Below are 16,138 nucleotides of genomic sequence, written 5' to 3' on the forward strand. Positions count from 1 at the left end.
GCAGTGCTGTATGGCACAGCTCGGGAGGGGGGGCAGCGTTACACTGAGGGGATTGGGGTATCTTTTGTGCCCCTGCAAAGTCTGGTCTGCACACCCCCCCTGACCGTTGAATGGAGGGGGGCGCACTGTTGTGTGTGGGAGGTAAAGCGTGCCTGTGGGGGCTCTGTATGAGGTCCGTGCTCTGACCCCCGCACTCTTTCCTTGCTCTCTAATACGTCATGGTGGGGGGTGGAAGTGGGTGAAAATAGTTTTTCTACCTTTGACTTTGTTCCATGTTCCACATCAGGGATGGCTTTAGCGCTGGGGCCGTCCGGTGAGACAGTCGTTTTTGCCCCCCCACCCTATGACCACCTTCTCCACGAATTTCCAACTTACCCCTCACCATCAGTACCCTCCTCTCTCACAAGTATTTCACCTTCTTTTAGTGCTACTCGTAGTTCACTCGCACAGTTCTTTGCAGCAGGCACATTAACCCTCTGAGCTACTTCATGATCAGTCAAAACTAACACTAGACAAGAGTCCCGCCTCAATCAGCAGCAGCATTAATCACCCGAGTCACCTTGAAGTTTTTATTGTTGACTGAAAATTGCTTCAGCCTACTTTTAAATCTTCAATCTATCTACCCCACTCCACCCCTATCTACCCCACTCCACCCCTATCTACCCCACTCCACCCCTATCTACCCCTATCTACCCCACTCCATCCCAATCTACCCCACTCCACCCCTATCTACCCCACTCCACCCCTATCTACCCCACTCCCCCCCTATCTACCCCACTCCACCCCAATCTACCCCACTCCACCCCTATCTACCCCACTCCATCCCTATCTACCCCACTCCACCCCTATCTACCCCACTCCACCCCTATCTACCCCACTCCACCCCTACCTACCCCACTCCACCCCAATCTAACCCACTCCACCCCAATCTGCCCCACTCCACCCCACTCCACCCCTATCTACCCCACTCCACCCCTATCTACCCCACTCCACCCCTACCTACCCCACTCCACCCCTACCTACCCCACTCCACCCCAATCTACCCCACTCCACCCCTATCTACCCCACTCCACCCCTATCTACCCCACTCCATCCTACCCAGCCTATATCACTCCATTCTTCCCACTCCACTCCACCCCAATCCACCCCACTCCACCCCAATCTACCCCACTCCACCCCAATCTACCCCACTCCACCCCTATCTACCCCACTCCACCCTACCCAGCCTATATCACTCCATCCTTCCCACTCCACCCCAATCTACCCCACTCCACCCCAATCTACCCCACTCCATACTACCCCCTCCACCCCACTCCATCCTACCCACTCTACCTCACTCCATCCTTCCCACTCCACTCTACTATATAATCTACCCCACTCCACTCCACCCCAATCTACCCCACTCCATCCTACCCAGCCTATATCCCTCCATTCTCCCCACTCCACTCCACCCCAATCTACCCCACTCCACCCCTAACTACCCCACCCCACCCCTATCTACCCCACTCCATCCTACCCAGCCTATATCACTCCATTCTTCCCACTCCACTCCACCCCAATCTACCCCACTCCACCCCACTCCACCCCTATCTACCCCACTCCATCCTACCCAGCCTATATCACTCCATTCTTCCCACTCCACCCCAATCTACCCCACTCCACCCCTATCTACCCTACTCCACCCCTATCTACCCCACTCCACCCCTATCTACCCCACTCCAATCTACCCCACTCCACCCTACCCAGCCTATATCACTCCATTCTTCCCACTCCACTCCAATCTACCCCACTCCACCCCAATCTACCCCACTCCATACTACCCAGCCTATATCACTCCATTCTTCCCACTCCACTCCACCCCAATCTACCCCACTCTACCCCTATCTACCCCACTCCATCCTACCCAGCCTATATCACTCCATTCTTCCCACTCCACTCCACCCCAATCTACCCCACTCCACCCCTATCTACCCCACTCCACCCCTATCTACCCCACTCCATCCTACCCAGCCTATATCACTCCATTCTTCCCACTCCACTCCACCCCAATCTACCCCACTCCACCCCTATCTACCCCACTCCATCCTACCCAGCCTATATCACTCCATTCTTCTCACTCCACTCCACCCCAATCTACCCCACTCCACCCCTATCTACCCCACTCCACCCCTATCTACCCCATTCCATCCTACCCAGCCTATATCACTCCATTCTTCCCACTCCACTCCACCCCAATCTACCCCACTCCACCCATATCTACCCCACTCCACCCCTATCTACCCCTATCTACCCCACTCCACCCTACCCAGCCTATATCACTCCATTCTTCCCACTCCACTCCACCCCAATCTACCCCACTCCACCCCAATCTACCCCACTACATACTACCCAGCCTATATCACTCCATTCTTCCCACTCCACTCCACCCCAATCTACCCCAATCTACCCCACTCCATACTACCCAGCCTATATCACTCCATTCTTCCCACTCCACTCCACCCTAATCTACCCCACTGCAGCCCTATCTACCCCACTCCACCCTACCCAGCCTATATCACTCCATTCTTCCCACTCCACTCCACCCTAATCTACCCCACTCCACCCCTATCTACCCCACTCCACCCCTATCTACCCCACTCCACCCCTATCTACCCCACTCCATCCCAATCTACCCCACTCCACCCCTATCTACCCCACTCCACCCCTATCTACCCCACTCCACCCCAATCTACCCCAGTCCACCCCTATCTACCCCACTCCATCCCTATCTACCCCACTCCACCCCTATCTACCCCACTCCACCCCTATCTACCCCACTCCACCCCTACCTACCCCACTCCACCCCAATCTACCCCACTCCACCCCAATCTACCCCACTCCACCCCTATCTACCCCACTCCACCCCTATCTACCCCACTCCACCCCTATCTACCCCACTCCACCCCTACCTACCCCACTCCACCCCTACCTACCCCACTCCACCCCAATCTACCCCACTCCACCCCTATCTACCCCACTCCACCCTACCCAGCCTATATCACTCCATCCTTCCCACTCCACCCCAATCTACCCCACTCCACCCCAATCTACCCCACTCCACCCAATCTACCCCACTCCACCCCAGTCTACCCCACTCCATACTACCCCCTCCACCCCACTCCATCCTACCCACTCTACCTCACTCCATCCTTCCCACTCCACTCTACTATATAATCTACCCCACTCCACTCCACCCCAATCTACCCCACTCCATCCTACCCAGCCTATATCACTCCATTCTTCCCACTCCACTCCACCCCAATCTAGCCCACTCCACCCCTAACTACCCCACTCCACCCCTATCTACCCCACTCCATCCTACCCAGCCTATATCACTCCATTCTTCCCACTCCACCCCAATCTACCCCACTCCACCCCTATCTACCCCACTCCATCCTACCCAGCCTATATCACTCCATTCTTCCCACTCCACTCCACCCCAATCTACCCCACTCCACCCCTATCTACCCTACTCCACCCCTATCTACCCCACTCCACCCCTATCTACCCCACTACAATCTACCCCACTCCACCCTACCCAGCCTATATCACTCCATTCTTCCCACTCCACCCCAATCTACCCCACTCCACCCCAATCTACCCCACTCCATACTACCTAGCCTATATCACTCAATTCTTCCCACTCCACTCCACCCCAATCTACCCCACTCCACCCCTATCTACCCCACTCCACCCCTATCTACCCCACTCCATCCTACCCAGCCTATATCACTCCATTCTTCCCACTCCACTCCACCCCACCCTACCCCACTCCACCCCTATCTACCCCACTCCATCCTACCCAGCCTATATCACTCCATTCTTCTCACTCCACTCCACCCCAATCTACCCCACTCCACCCCTATCTACCCCACTCCACCCCTATCTACCCCACTCCATCCTACCCAGCCTATATCACTCCATTCTTCCCACTCCACCCCAATCCACCCCACTCCACCCCAATCTACCCCACTCCACCCCAATCTACCCCACTCCACCCCTATCTACCCCACTCCACCCTACCCAGCCTATATCACTCCATCCTTCCCACTCCACCCCAATCTACCCCACTCCACCCCAATCTACCCCACTCCACCCAATCTACCCCACTCCACCCCAGTCTACCCCACTCCATACTACCCCCTCCACCCCACTCCATCCTACCCACTCTACCTCACTCCATCCTTCCCACTCCACTCTACTATATAATCTACCCCACTCCACTCCACCCCAATCTACCCCACTCCATCCTACCCAGCCTATATCACTCCATTCTTCCCACTCCACTCCACCCCAATCTAGCCCACTCCACCCCTAACTACCCCACTCCACCCCTATCTACCCCACTCCATCCTACCCAGCCTATATCACTCCATTCTTCCCACTCCACCCCAATCTACCCCACTCCACCCCTATCTACCCCACTCCATCCTACCCAGCCTATATCACTCCATTCTTCCCACTCCACTCCACCCCAATCTACCCCACTCCACCCCTATCTACCCTACTCCACCCCTATCTACCCCACTCCACCCCTATCTACCCCACTACAATCTACCCCACTCCACCCTACCCAGCCTATATCACTCCATTCTTCCCACTCCACCCCAATCTACCCCACTCCACCCCAATCTACCCCACTCCATACTACCTAGCCTATATCACTCAATTCTTCCCACTCCACCCCAATCTACCCCACTCCACCCCTATCTACCCCACTCCACCCCTATCTACCCCACTCCATCCTACCCAGCCTATATCACTCCATTCTTCCCACTCCACTCCACCCCACCCTACCCCACTCCACCCCTATCTACCCCACTCCATCCTACCCAGCCTATATCACTCCATTCTTCTCACTCCACTCCACCCCAATCTACCCCACTCCACCCCTATCTACCCCACTCCACCCCTATCTACCCCACTCCATCCTACCCAGCCTATATCACTCCATTCTTCCCACTCCACTCCACCCCAATCTACCCCACTCCACCCATATCTACCCCACTCCACCCCTATCTACCCCACTCCACCCTACCCAGCCTATATCACTCCATTCTTCCCACTCCACTCCACCCCAATCTACCCCACTCCACCCCAATCTACCACACTCCATACTACCCAGCCTATATCACTCCATTCTTCCCACTCCACTCCACCCCAATCTACCCCACTCCACCCCAATCTACCCCACTCCATACTACCCAGCCTATATCACTCCATTCTTCCCACTCCACTCCACCCTAATCTACCCCACTCCACCCCTATCTACCCCACTCCACCCTACCCAGCCTATATCACTCCATTCTTCCCACTCCACTCCACCCTAATCTACCCCACTCCACCCCTATCTACCCCACTCCACCCTACCCAGCCTATATCACTCCATTCTTCCCACTCCACTCCACCCTAATCTACCCCACTCCACCCCTATCTACCCCACTCCATCCCTATCTACCCCACTCCATACTACCCCCTCCATCCCACTCCATCCTACCCACTCTACCTCACTCCATCCTTCCGACTCCACTCTACTATATAATCTACCCCACTCCACTCTATCGCAATCTACCCCACTACACCCCACTCTACCCCACCCGAATATACCCAACTCCACTCTACCCGGTTTGTACCCAGCTCCACTCTATCCCGATCTACCCACTCCACCTGACTCTACCCCACTCCACTCTACCCCATTCCACCCCGATCTCCCCCACTCCACCTCACTGTACTCTACCCTACCCCACTCCACTCTACTGCAATCTACCCCACTCCACCCGAATCTACTCAACTCCACACTACCCGGTTTGTACCCAGCTCCACTCTACCCCGATCTACCCACTCCACCTGACTCTACCCCACTCCACTCTACCCCACTCCATCCCTATCTACCCCACTCCATACTACCCCCTCCATCCCACTCCATCCTACCCACTCTACCTCACTCCATCCTTCCGACTCCACTCTACTATATAATCTACCCCACTCCACTCTATCGCAATCTACCCCACTACACCCCACTCTACCCCACCCGAATATACCCAACTCCACTCTACCCGGTTTGTACCCAGCTCCACTCTACCCCGATCTACCCACTCCACCTGACTCTACCCCACTCCACTCTACCCCATTCCACCCCGATCTCCCCCACTCCACCTCACTGTACTCTACCCTACCCCACTCCACTCTACTGCAATCTACCCCACTCCACCCCACCCGAATCTACTCAACTCCACACTACCCGGTTTGTACCCAGCTCCACTCTACCCCGATCTACCCACTCCACCTGACTCTACCCCACTCCACTCTACCCCATTCCACCCCGATCTCCCCCACTCCACCTCACTGTACTCTACCCTACCCCACTCCACCGCAATCTACCCCACTCCACCCCAATCTACCCCACCCCACTCTACCCAATTCTACTCCACTCTACCCAATTCTACTCCACTCTACCCAATTCTACTCCACTCTACCCAATTCTACCCCACTCTACCCAATTCTACCCCACTCCACCCCAATCTGCCCAACTCCACTCTAGCCCACTCCACTCTACCATATTCTACCCCACTCCACTCCAATCTACCCCACCTCACCGCAATCTACCCCACTCTACCCGATTCTACCCCACTCTTCCCGATTCCACTCCAATCTACCCTACTCTACCCGATTCTATCCCACTCTACCCGATTCTACCCGACTCCAATCTACCCCACTACACCCCACCCCAATCTACCCCACTCCACCCAATTGTACCCCACTCCACTCTACTAAAATCTAACCTACCCCACCACAATCTACTCCACCCTAGCCAGTCTACCTCACTCCACTCCACTCTACCCCACTCTCCTCTACCCCACTCCATCCTACCCACTCTACTCTACTCTACCCCAATCCAAATTACCCCACTCAAGTCTTCCCCATTCTACTCAACCCCCTCTCCACTTTATCCCAATCGACCCCACTCTAAACTAAAGGGCAGTCGAATGTCGACCCACATTGAGACAACATTTAACAGGTAGAATAGTCGACTATACCTTGGAGTTTCCATCTCTGCCCCAGCAAGACCCTATATCAGAGCCAATTCTAGATATACATCTCAGTAGTAACTGTAGGTCTGATACTTCAAACATCGTGGGTCACACAGGAGATATGGCAGATCCCGGCTGTCCCTGTCGCTCCATGTCTGTTCTTAGGATAGACCAGCAACAAACTGTTCGCCTGAATGAATTCTCTAGAAAATGCCCTCGCCTCTGTTAATAATGTGGTGTATGTGGTGGGCGTCACAAAACTCCACGGAAACAGATATTGGAAATAGAGGAAACATTTATTAATGAAGCCGCCCACTGGGTGAGGGAGATTAGACACTGGTATTCAGTCACATGGAGGGACATCCAGGAGGGTCCATGTGACTACATCAGATACAACTATCAAATGAGGAACTTTCCGATGGCTTCATCAACATCGAGTGCAGAACATTTCCTCCCTCGTGCACAGGCGTAGAGACTGAACACCTTGTGCCTTGTGTGCAATACACCGAGCCATCGAGGACCCTTATAGGAGACTCCACACCTTCTGCCTTGTGCGCAATACACCGAGCCATCGAGGACCCTTATAGGAGACTCCACACCTTCTGCCTTGTGCGCAATACACCGAGCCATCGAGGACCCTTATAGGAGACTCCACACCTTCTGCCTTGTGCGCAATACACCGAGCCATCGAGGACCCTTATAGGAGACTCCACACCTTCTGCCTTGTGCGCAATACACCGAGCCATCGAGGACCCTTATAGGAGACTCCACACCTTCTGCCTTGTGCGCAATACACCGAGCCATCGAGGACCCTTATAGGAGACTCAACACTTCTGCCTTGTGTGAGAAAGTGGGTTTCTGTTGCAGTAACCCCCCCCCCCCCTTTTCTTTTTTTGTTGCCAGACTACTGATGCTCATTGACTGGGTGTGCCCTGGGCTTCTGCAATCAGGTGCCTGTAGGAGAGTAAGATCTGCTTCACATGGGTACCCCCACTTTATGCTGGTGTTTCACTGTTATTCGATCTTAGTCTGGCTGTGGCCCTGCTAATCAGGACCCCAGCCTAGCTGCTTCCTCTCTAAAATGGTTTCCATGTACATTAGGTACATTTCTAATTGGATTCTGGAGTGCCTTATAAGCCCCTACTATATGGTATACTATGTACCCAGGGCATAGGTACCTCAGAGGCCTACCAGGGGCTGAAACATGTATTATGCCACCCCTGGGAAGCACTCCAAAAATGACACCACAAGTCTGCTACTGCAGCCTGGGTAAGGTGGTGCTTGCACCCCTTACAGTTGTATAGGCTACCCATATCCACCTATATATACAGGCACATGTAAACCTATAAGTCACTCCTATGGCAGGCCTTGACAATTCTGAAGGCAGAGTGCTTGGTTTTGTGTGAGAGGGTACCCAAGCATGAGCTGAGCCCCTCTGCAGCTTTCGGAAATACTTCCATATGGCTGTTCTGTGATACAGCCATACCATATACTCTTAAGTGCATTATAACCTTGTGGTAAATGCTAACTTTGGGATGGCTGCATCAAAACATGTCGTGTTTGGTGTCAAACATCTTGGAATACTACACCCCCCCCCCACCAGTCCTGGCGGTGGGGGCAGCATTCCACCCTTCTAGAGGGAGAGACGTGCACACTGGTCTACCCGGTTAAACATTTCTAAAGCCCTGGCATCACAAACTGGATGCCACTGCCACAGACACGGGTCTGGCCTCCTGCTACTGAGGGAAACTCCGGCAGGGGAGGCCTGGACAATAGGTTTCCTGTCACAGGGAGGTGTAACCACCTCCCTAGACAGGCTTTAGTGTATTGGGGCAGGGTGGGTGCATTCAGAGAATGCTTTTGAGACACTGGCTGGGGCACACAGGGTGTCCCTGTGCATAGACCAGTGCAAACCGGTTGCAGGGCCACTCAGCCCCTGTTCTGGTGTGAAACTGGACAAAGGAGAAGGGGTGTAACCACCCCCACCCCAGGTCCTCCCATAGGTGGGACCTTAGAGTTAGTCCAAACCCTAAACTTTGTATAAGTATAGGAACCCAGTCCCTAGGACTTCAGATTACCCTGGACGAAACTATGCCACATAAATCCTGGACCTTCGACGTTCTACTTTGCTTAGAAGACAGAAGAAATCTCCCTTGGGGTCAAGGAGTGACTCCCCTGCTTGGCAGACACCAAAGAAGCAACTGACCGGTCTGCATCACTGAAGCTCCCGCCGGACACTGAAGTCTTTGCATCACCAGAGGTGGATTTCCAGACTTCCCTGAGGCTACCCTGAGTCCACAGCAAAGCTGAGGCCCGTGGCTATCGTGGGTGACGAGGAACCGTGACCCCTGGACACCGTGATCTTTTGCAGCAACAGCATCTTCCTGGTCTTCCTCGAAGTTGTGCTTTGCCCCAGCCTTGAGCACCTCCTGCACCGAAGATTGCTGGCCTCCACTCCACGAGTGACCCGTGGGCCAGTTTCAAGTGCGACCGCTCGAGGCTCCTTCGCGATCGCTAGCCCGTTGGCTAGTAGGTCCCCACAAAGGCAACTCCTCTTCTGATTGGGCTTCCCTGGTTGCTTCAGACATTCCCTGACTTGCCGTCGCTGGGTGAGTCCCTCAGACCTTGCTGGTCTGAACCGCAGTCCTTTCTCGGTTTCCAAGAGACTTACCGTTGCCAAGGCTTGTTGGGTCCAATCTGGTTGCCGACACTGCAGCACTCGATAGACTTCGTGGGACAGCTGGAATCCAGCTTCTGGTCATCATCGGCGCCTCCTGGACCTCGTGGCTGAAGAGTCAAGACACCCATCAACTCACCTGAAGCACCCGACATCTGTGGGCATTGGTCCATCGTGCCCCTGGTCACTGGCAAGTGACCCAGTCTCTGTCCCCTCTGCTTTCAGGCTCCTTCCATCTTCGATCCAGGCTTGGATCCATCCGGACACTTCTCCTCCTCACAGCAGCAGCACTTCCCGAGCAGCTTCCATTGAAATCGACGACGCGACCCGACACCAAAAGACACCTATGCACCCGACTTCCCTGGGTGAGGTAACACAAGTACTCCGGTGCTCCCGTGGGTGCTAGCCCTAGAACTGTCTAAGCCCAAAAGGGTTTGGTCCTGAGTCCATTCTAAGTGTCCTTAATCTATAAATTTCCAACCGCGACATTGCCCATAGAAACTAACGGGAACCCGCGGCTGTGTTCTCACACTGCACACGGCCCCCGTGGGTCTCCTGTGTCACTACCTTGGGTGGTTCCATGGGGTCCCAGCGATTCTACAGGCTCTAGGCTTTGTGTCTAGTTAAGTCGTGTGTATTTGTGCTGTTACTGTTGATTACTTACTTGTAACTCAAGTACTTCGAACTCTAGCCTCATAAAGAGATTAGAGGGGTGTGTTTTATCTTAAATACATATATTTTAAATATATACCTGGTGTGGTTGTCTTTTCATTTGATCATTCAAGAGATTATAGACTGGTAAAACAAGCTGCTTTACGTTCCTTCAAGGCTTAGCCTGAAGGCTGCTCTCCATAGCTACCACTAGGATAGCTTTCAATAAAGGTTGTCTATAACCTATACCAATGAAGGGTTGTTTGGACTGATACAGGGTGCCCACTAGAACTAGTGGACAGCATATATCAGGCCAACTTCTCACAGTGCCCAGGGCCTGGGTTCCTTCCCTAAAACTGCCTAACAGCCTAAACCCAATTGGCATCTCTGGCCACCTGTCAGCCCCTGGTAAATGGTACCCTAGGTACCCAGGGCCTTGTGACCAGAGAAGGCCCCTAAGGGCTGCAGCACTTATTGTGCCACCCTTAGAGGCCCTGTACCCTTACCCACACACACACTGCCTTTGCAGGCTGGGTGCCTGGGTGCAGGACAAAACAAAGAGTCGACATGGCACACATCTCTGTGTGCCATGCCCATCACCTACACTGCCAAGGCATACATCAGCCACCCCTCTAGCTGGGTGCCTTATGCCAATGGTGTGGGCACAGGAGCAGGAGCCCTGTGCTCCTACAGTACCCAGGTCAATTCCTGGGTACTGTAAGTGCAGTGCTGCCATTTAAGAGTACATGGTGCTGAGAGCTCGTCAAACACGAACTCCACAGCAGCATGATTGCTACACTGAAGACTGAGAAGTTTGGTATCAAACTTCTCAGCACATTAAACCCACGCTGATGCCAGTGTGGGATTTAATGTAAAATGCACGACAGAGGGCAACTTAGAGTTGCCCCCTGAACCTAACCTACAATCCACGTCCTGTCTGAGAGGCTGCCTAGGCTGCCCCACAGCAGACATGTTGCTGGACCCCTGGGTAGAGAGCCATCCGCTCTCCTGGGCCTGCAACAATGCACATCCTGGGCGAGGTGCTAGGTCTCCTCCCCAAGGATGGACAGGGGGAAGCTTCAAAGGCATGCCGCCTCTGTGAGCTTCCCCAGGCCACTTGCTGCCCCCACTCTGGTGGGAAGCCTGGCCGGAAACCCCAAATAAGGACAGGGGATGTGCCAGCCTGCCAGGCGAGGTGAAGCACATCTCCGGGCTCTCGCCCTCTTGAAGATGGGAGGCCCTGCCCAATCAGGACTAGGCTACTGCCCCCCATCCCACAGGAGAGTTGCAGAATAGGGGGTGTACCCACCCCAGGACAGGGACCCATTGGTCCCTGCCCTTTACCTACCTTTAACGTCCCTAAATCTAGTATTTAGGGGCACCCCGAACCTTCCTTCCTTAGATTCCAGATTCCGAAAAGCAAAGAAGAGCAAGAAGAAAGAAGACCTGCCGTGCAGCTGCAAAGGAGAGGGAGACACCAACTGCTTTGGCCACAGCCCTACCGGCCTGTCGACCCTCGAACCTGCTCCTGCTACATCCCGGCACCTCCTGCAGCCAGCAACCTCACAAACCCCGGAGGACCTGGCTACCTTTTGGCTCTAAGCACCTGGGACTCCCATGAGCAGAGGCTCTGCTCAAAACCAGCTTCTAACCCCTGGCATCAGCCCGGAACCGCAAACCCTGCACACTCTGCACCCGCCAAGCCTGGCCTGTGCCGGAGTGAACAAAGACCTTGAGGACGTCTCCCCGGCGACTGTGACCTCGAATCCGGCACCCAAGGACTCACCTCAACGCTCCTGACGACGCCTGCAGCCTCAGAAGCAGGTACCCCCCCAACCGCGATCAACAGAGGGTAAGATTTCCTGACACCAAAAGGCACCCCTGCACCCGGCCCCCTGTGCCCAACTCCTGGGTACCTACCTATCCTCCAACTACCCAATTTACCTCTCGAAGTGGTGGTGGCACCTGAAGAATCTTCGTCCCCGAGCTTGCAGCCTTTGTTCAGCCAGGAGGTTTCCCATTGAAATCCATTGAGCACCCGAAGGCCCAAAAGCACCCGGCACCCAGCTGCCCGAGTGGCCCTGGCAGTGTAACCTCTACACCTATCTACTTCCCCATTTGCCCTGAGCAAGTGACCAGGAGCGCAGCTCCCACAGCCGCGTGGCCTGCTAGTCAGCAGCCACCAACCAAGGCCCCCCTGCCTCCCATAGGATAACATTGGGCCTAACTCACTCTGCTCCCGGCTGCCCCTGTGCCGCTCAGGGTGTAACAACTGTACCTACCTGACCCTGGGGGACCCCTGAGTCTGTGCCCAGAACCTTAACTCTGCCAGTCAAGTACTTACCCAAAAGCCGATAACCCAATGTTCGAGGCATATGAGCTGCAGATCACACACTTAGGATAAGATCGCTGTAGGAAGGTGGAATCTGACTATATGGTTGCCCCCAACTTTTTGCCTGGTATTTGAGTGGTTTTTGACTAGTCTGGCTGGGATCCTGCTATCCAGGACCCCAGCCTATCTGCTTTCTCCCTAAAAACGAATGTGTGTACCCTAGGTACAAACCAATTGGATGCTGAGGATACCCTGGCAGTCCCTTGTAGATGGTACCATAGGTACCCAGGGCATGGGTCCCTCAGTAGGCCTACCAGGGCTGCAGCACTTATTGTGCCACCCTGGGACAGCCATACAAAATGACACCACCAGACCACTACTGTAGTCTGGGTAAGGTGGTGCTAGCACCCCTTACAGGGATATAGGTACCCTATATCCCACCCCATTACAACACATATACACTCATAGGTCACCCCTATGGCAGGCCTTGGTAATCCTACAAGGCAGGGTGCTGAGGTATTTGTGAGGGGGGACCCCTACCTGAGTAGGACCCCTCTGCAACCTTCGTAAAACCATTGCTGGGTTGTTTGTAGTGTAGCCATACCATATACTCTTAACCGCATTATAAGTCAATCGCGTTATCGCGATAACTTGAGAATGGCTACACAGAACCATATCGTGTTTGGTGTCAAACATGTAGGAATCATACCCCCAGCCCAGCCATGGGCATGAGGGCACGATTCCCCCCTGCAAGAGGGGCGATATGGGAAAAGCGGCAGATTTTAGACACCAATTTAAAAGTGCACAGGTAACACAAAATGGATGCTACCTGCCACCACCACAACTCTGGCTGCCTGTTGCTGGGGAAAATCCCAGCCTCGACAGCCGGACAATAGGGCTCCTGTGGCAGGGAGGTGCCAGCACCTTCCCAGACAGGATATGTGGATTGGAACAGGGTGGGTGCACCAATTTCCTTTCAGAGTTGCACAAAGGCCAGCTACAGCGCCTGCATTCTGCATACACCGCTTGGAACCGGTTCAGGGGCATCCTGCCCCTCGCCCAGGCGGGAAACACACAAAGGGGAGAGGGTGTAGCCACCCTTTCCCGCCTCACCACTCATTGGTGGACACTACTATGGACACTCCCCTAATCTTGGGGATAAAGGTGAATAACGTGGCCCCAGAGCCTCAGATTAATCTTGAATTTTGGATTCTTGAACTTCGACTTGCTGCTGTCCAGCTGACGGAAGAAATCTCCCTTGGGATAAAGGAGTTATCCCCATGCTTGGCAGGCACCTGAAACACTGCAAGTGACCCGGTTGGAACTTCGCTGCTCCTTTGGACTTCGACGACCTCCAGCTCCCTTGAGGTGGGTTTCCAGTGCATCCCAGAGGCCAGTGAGTGTGCTCAATGAGTTTGGGCACCGTGGACCGCGTGGGTGCCGAGATCCCCAATACCCCAGGACACCGGCCACCTCTTGCGTAGCACATGAACGTGACCAGTGGGGAAGTTGTGCTTTGGCCCGTTTTTGAGCCAACCATCCAACAGCAATTGTGCCAAGTATCAGCGCCCTAGCCCACTCTGGTGGCCCGTGGGTGCCCTTTTACGCACTCCAAATTGCCGCCTCCCGCGGTCCCTTGTCACTCGACTTGTGGGCCCTAGCGGAGGTTAATCTTCACGAACAAGAGTTCCCCTGGTTGCTCCAGGCCTGCTCTACAGTCTCCTCGAAGGAGACCTCTCTCAGACCTCGTGGGTCTGCACCGTAGCAGTATTTGTTCATCTTGCGTGGGTTGCGGTTGCCAAGGCTTAGCGGATCCAATCCGAACACTAACACTGCAGCGACCCTCATCCGACGTGGGACAGTCGCCCTCCTGAAGCTGGCCTTCCTTGAAGCCTTCCGGAGCCCGTGGCTGCAGATCCAAGCTACACCACCTTCAACCTGAAGCACCCGACATCGAAGGGCTCTTTGCTTTGAGCCTCCTGGTCACCCTGCAGTGACCCAGACTCTGTCCCCTCTGCTTTCAGGTTCTTCTCTTCCATCTTCACATCTTTGATCTTCACGGCATCATCGACGCTTTTGGCTAGCAGAACTTTTGACTATTTTCCCATTTAAAATCAGCCCGCGACCCGACATCGAAATCGACCTATGCACCCGGCTTCCCTGGGGCAGGTAACAGTGGTACTACGGTACTCCCGAGGTTGTGGGCTCTTCAAAAGCTTAACTCTAAAGTTTTAACTTTGTACTCCTGCTAGAAGTATTTCTAAATGTTTTATTTCCAACCGCGACATTCTCCATAGGCTTTAATAGAGATCCCGATAGCAGCTACTTCCACTGCACGCGCCTCCCGTGGGTCCCCTTCCTCATCACGTGGGGTGGATTCTTAAGGGGCAAGCGATCCTAAATGCCCTAGGCATTGTCTGTAGAATTGTCGTGGTTCTTATACCACTATTTTAGTATATGGTTTGGTCCCCCCCGGGGCCCAATGTTAACAGTGCTATTTATTTGTATCTATCAATGCTTGTTTTATGTATAACTTTGCCTTAGCCTCATAAAGAGACTTGGGGATTCTGTTTAGAATAAATACATATATTTTATATATATACCTGTGTGGAATACTCTTTCATTTGGTCATTCAAGAGGTCATCTATGGTAAAACAATAAGCTTAACACTCCTTCAAGACTTAGCCTGAAGGCTGCTCTCCACAGCTACCACTAGGATAGCTTTCTTTAAAGGTTGTCTTTTAAACCTAACATCATAAGAGTCGAATTGGACTGGTGCAAGGTGGCCACTATAACTAGTGACCAGCATATGCCAGGCCAACTTCTCACAATCGCCATCTGGTGTTGGGCTTGGATGCTTGCAGGTTGTTGTTGTCTTCGGAAGAAGTCTTTTGGTCACGAGATAGGTGACTCCTCCCTTGGACTACAGTGCACATGGGCATCCACTCCATCCTCAGATTGTTTTTTTCCGCCACTGGGTTCGGATGAAACTTTTCCACTCCGGTAGAAAACTTCTAAACCAAGCTTTTCGAAGCGAAAAACCTTTATAATTTTCATACTCGACATCGAATTCATCGGGCCGGTTCCGGACGTCGACGCGGGCGTTTAAACCTATCCGCGCCGTGAGGCCTGAGGCTCATGGAAAGGACACCGTTTAAAAAATGCCCCCAATGTGGAGCAAAATTCCCGCACAGTGACCATCACAAGGTCTGCAACCTGTGCCTGTCACCGGAACACGACGAGTCCAGCTGTCCAGCCTGCGCCGCATTGCGATCCAAGAAGACCATTCGGGATCGAAGAGCTCGACGCCATATCATGGCACACAGACCAGCTCCTGAACCAGAGGACATCTTTGATGAGGGTCCCGATGTCCCGGAAGAAGATTCTGAGGAACTTCACATTATATCA

General features: G+C 53.8%; 1 protein-coding gene across 8 annotated transcripts in view; it reads left to right on the forward strand.

Moving 5' to 3' along the window:
* Window positions 1-16,138, forward strand: part of LOC146829749 (class I histocompatibility antigen, Gogo-B*0103 alpha chain-like) — a 579,784-nt gene that overhangs the window by 326,127 nt on the left and 237,519 nt on the right. The window lies entirely within an intron of this gene.

The sequence above is a fragment of the Triturus cristatus genome, chromosome 5_2 (assembly GCF_964204655.1).
Source record: "Triturus cristatus chromosome 5_2, aTriCri1.1, whole genome shotgun sequence".
Classification (NCBI taxonomy): domain Eukaryota; kingdom Metazoa; phylum Chordata; class Amphibia; order Caudata; family Salamandridae; genus Triturus; species Triturus cristatus.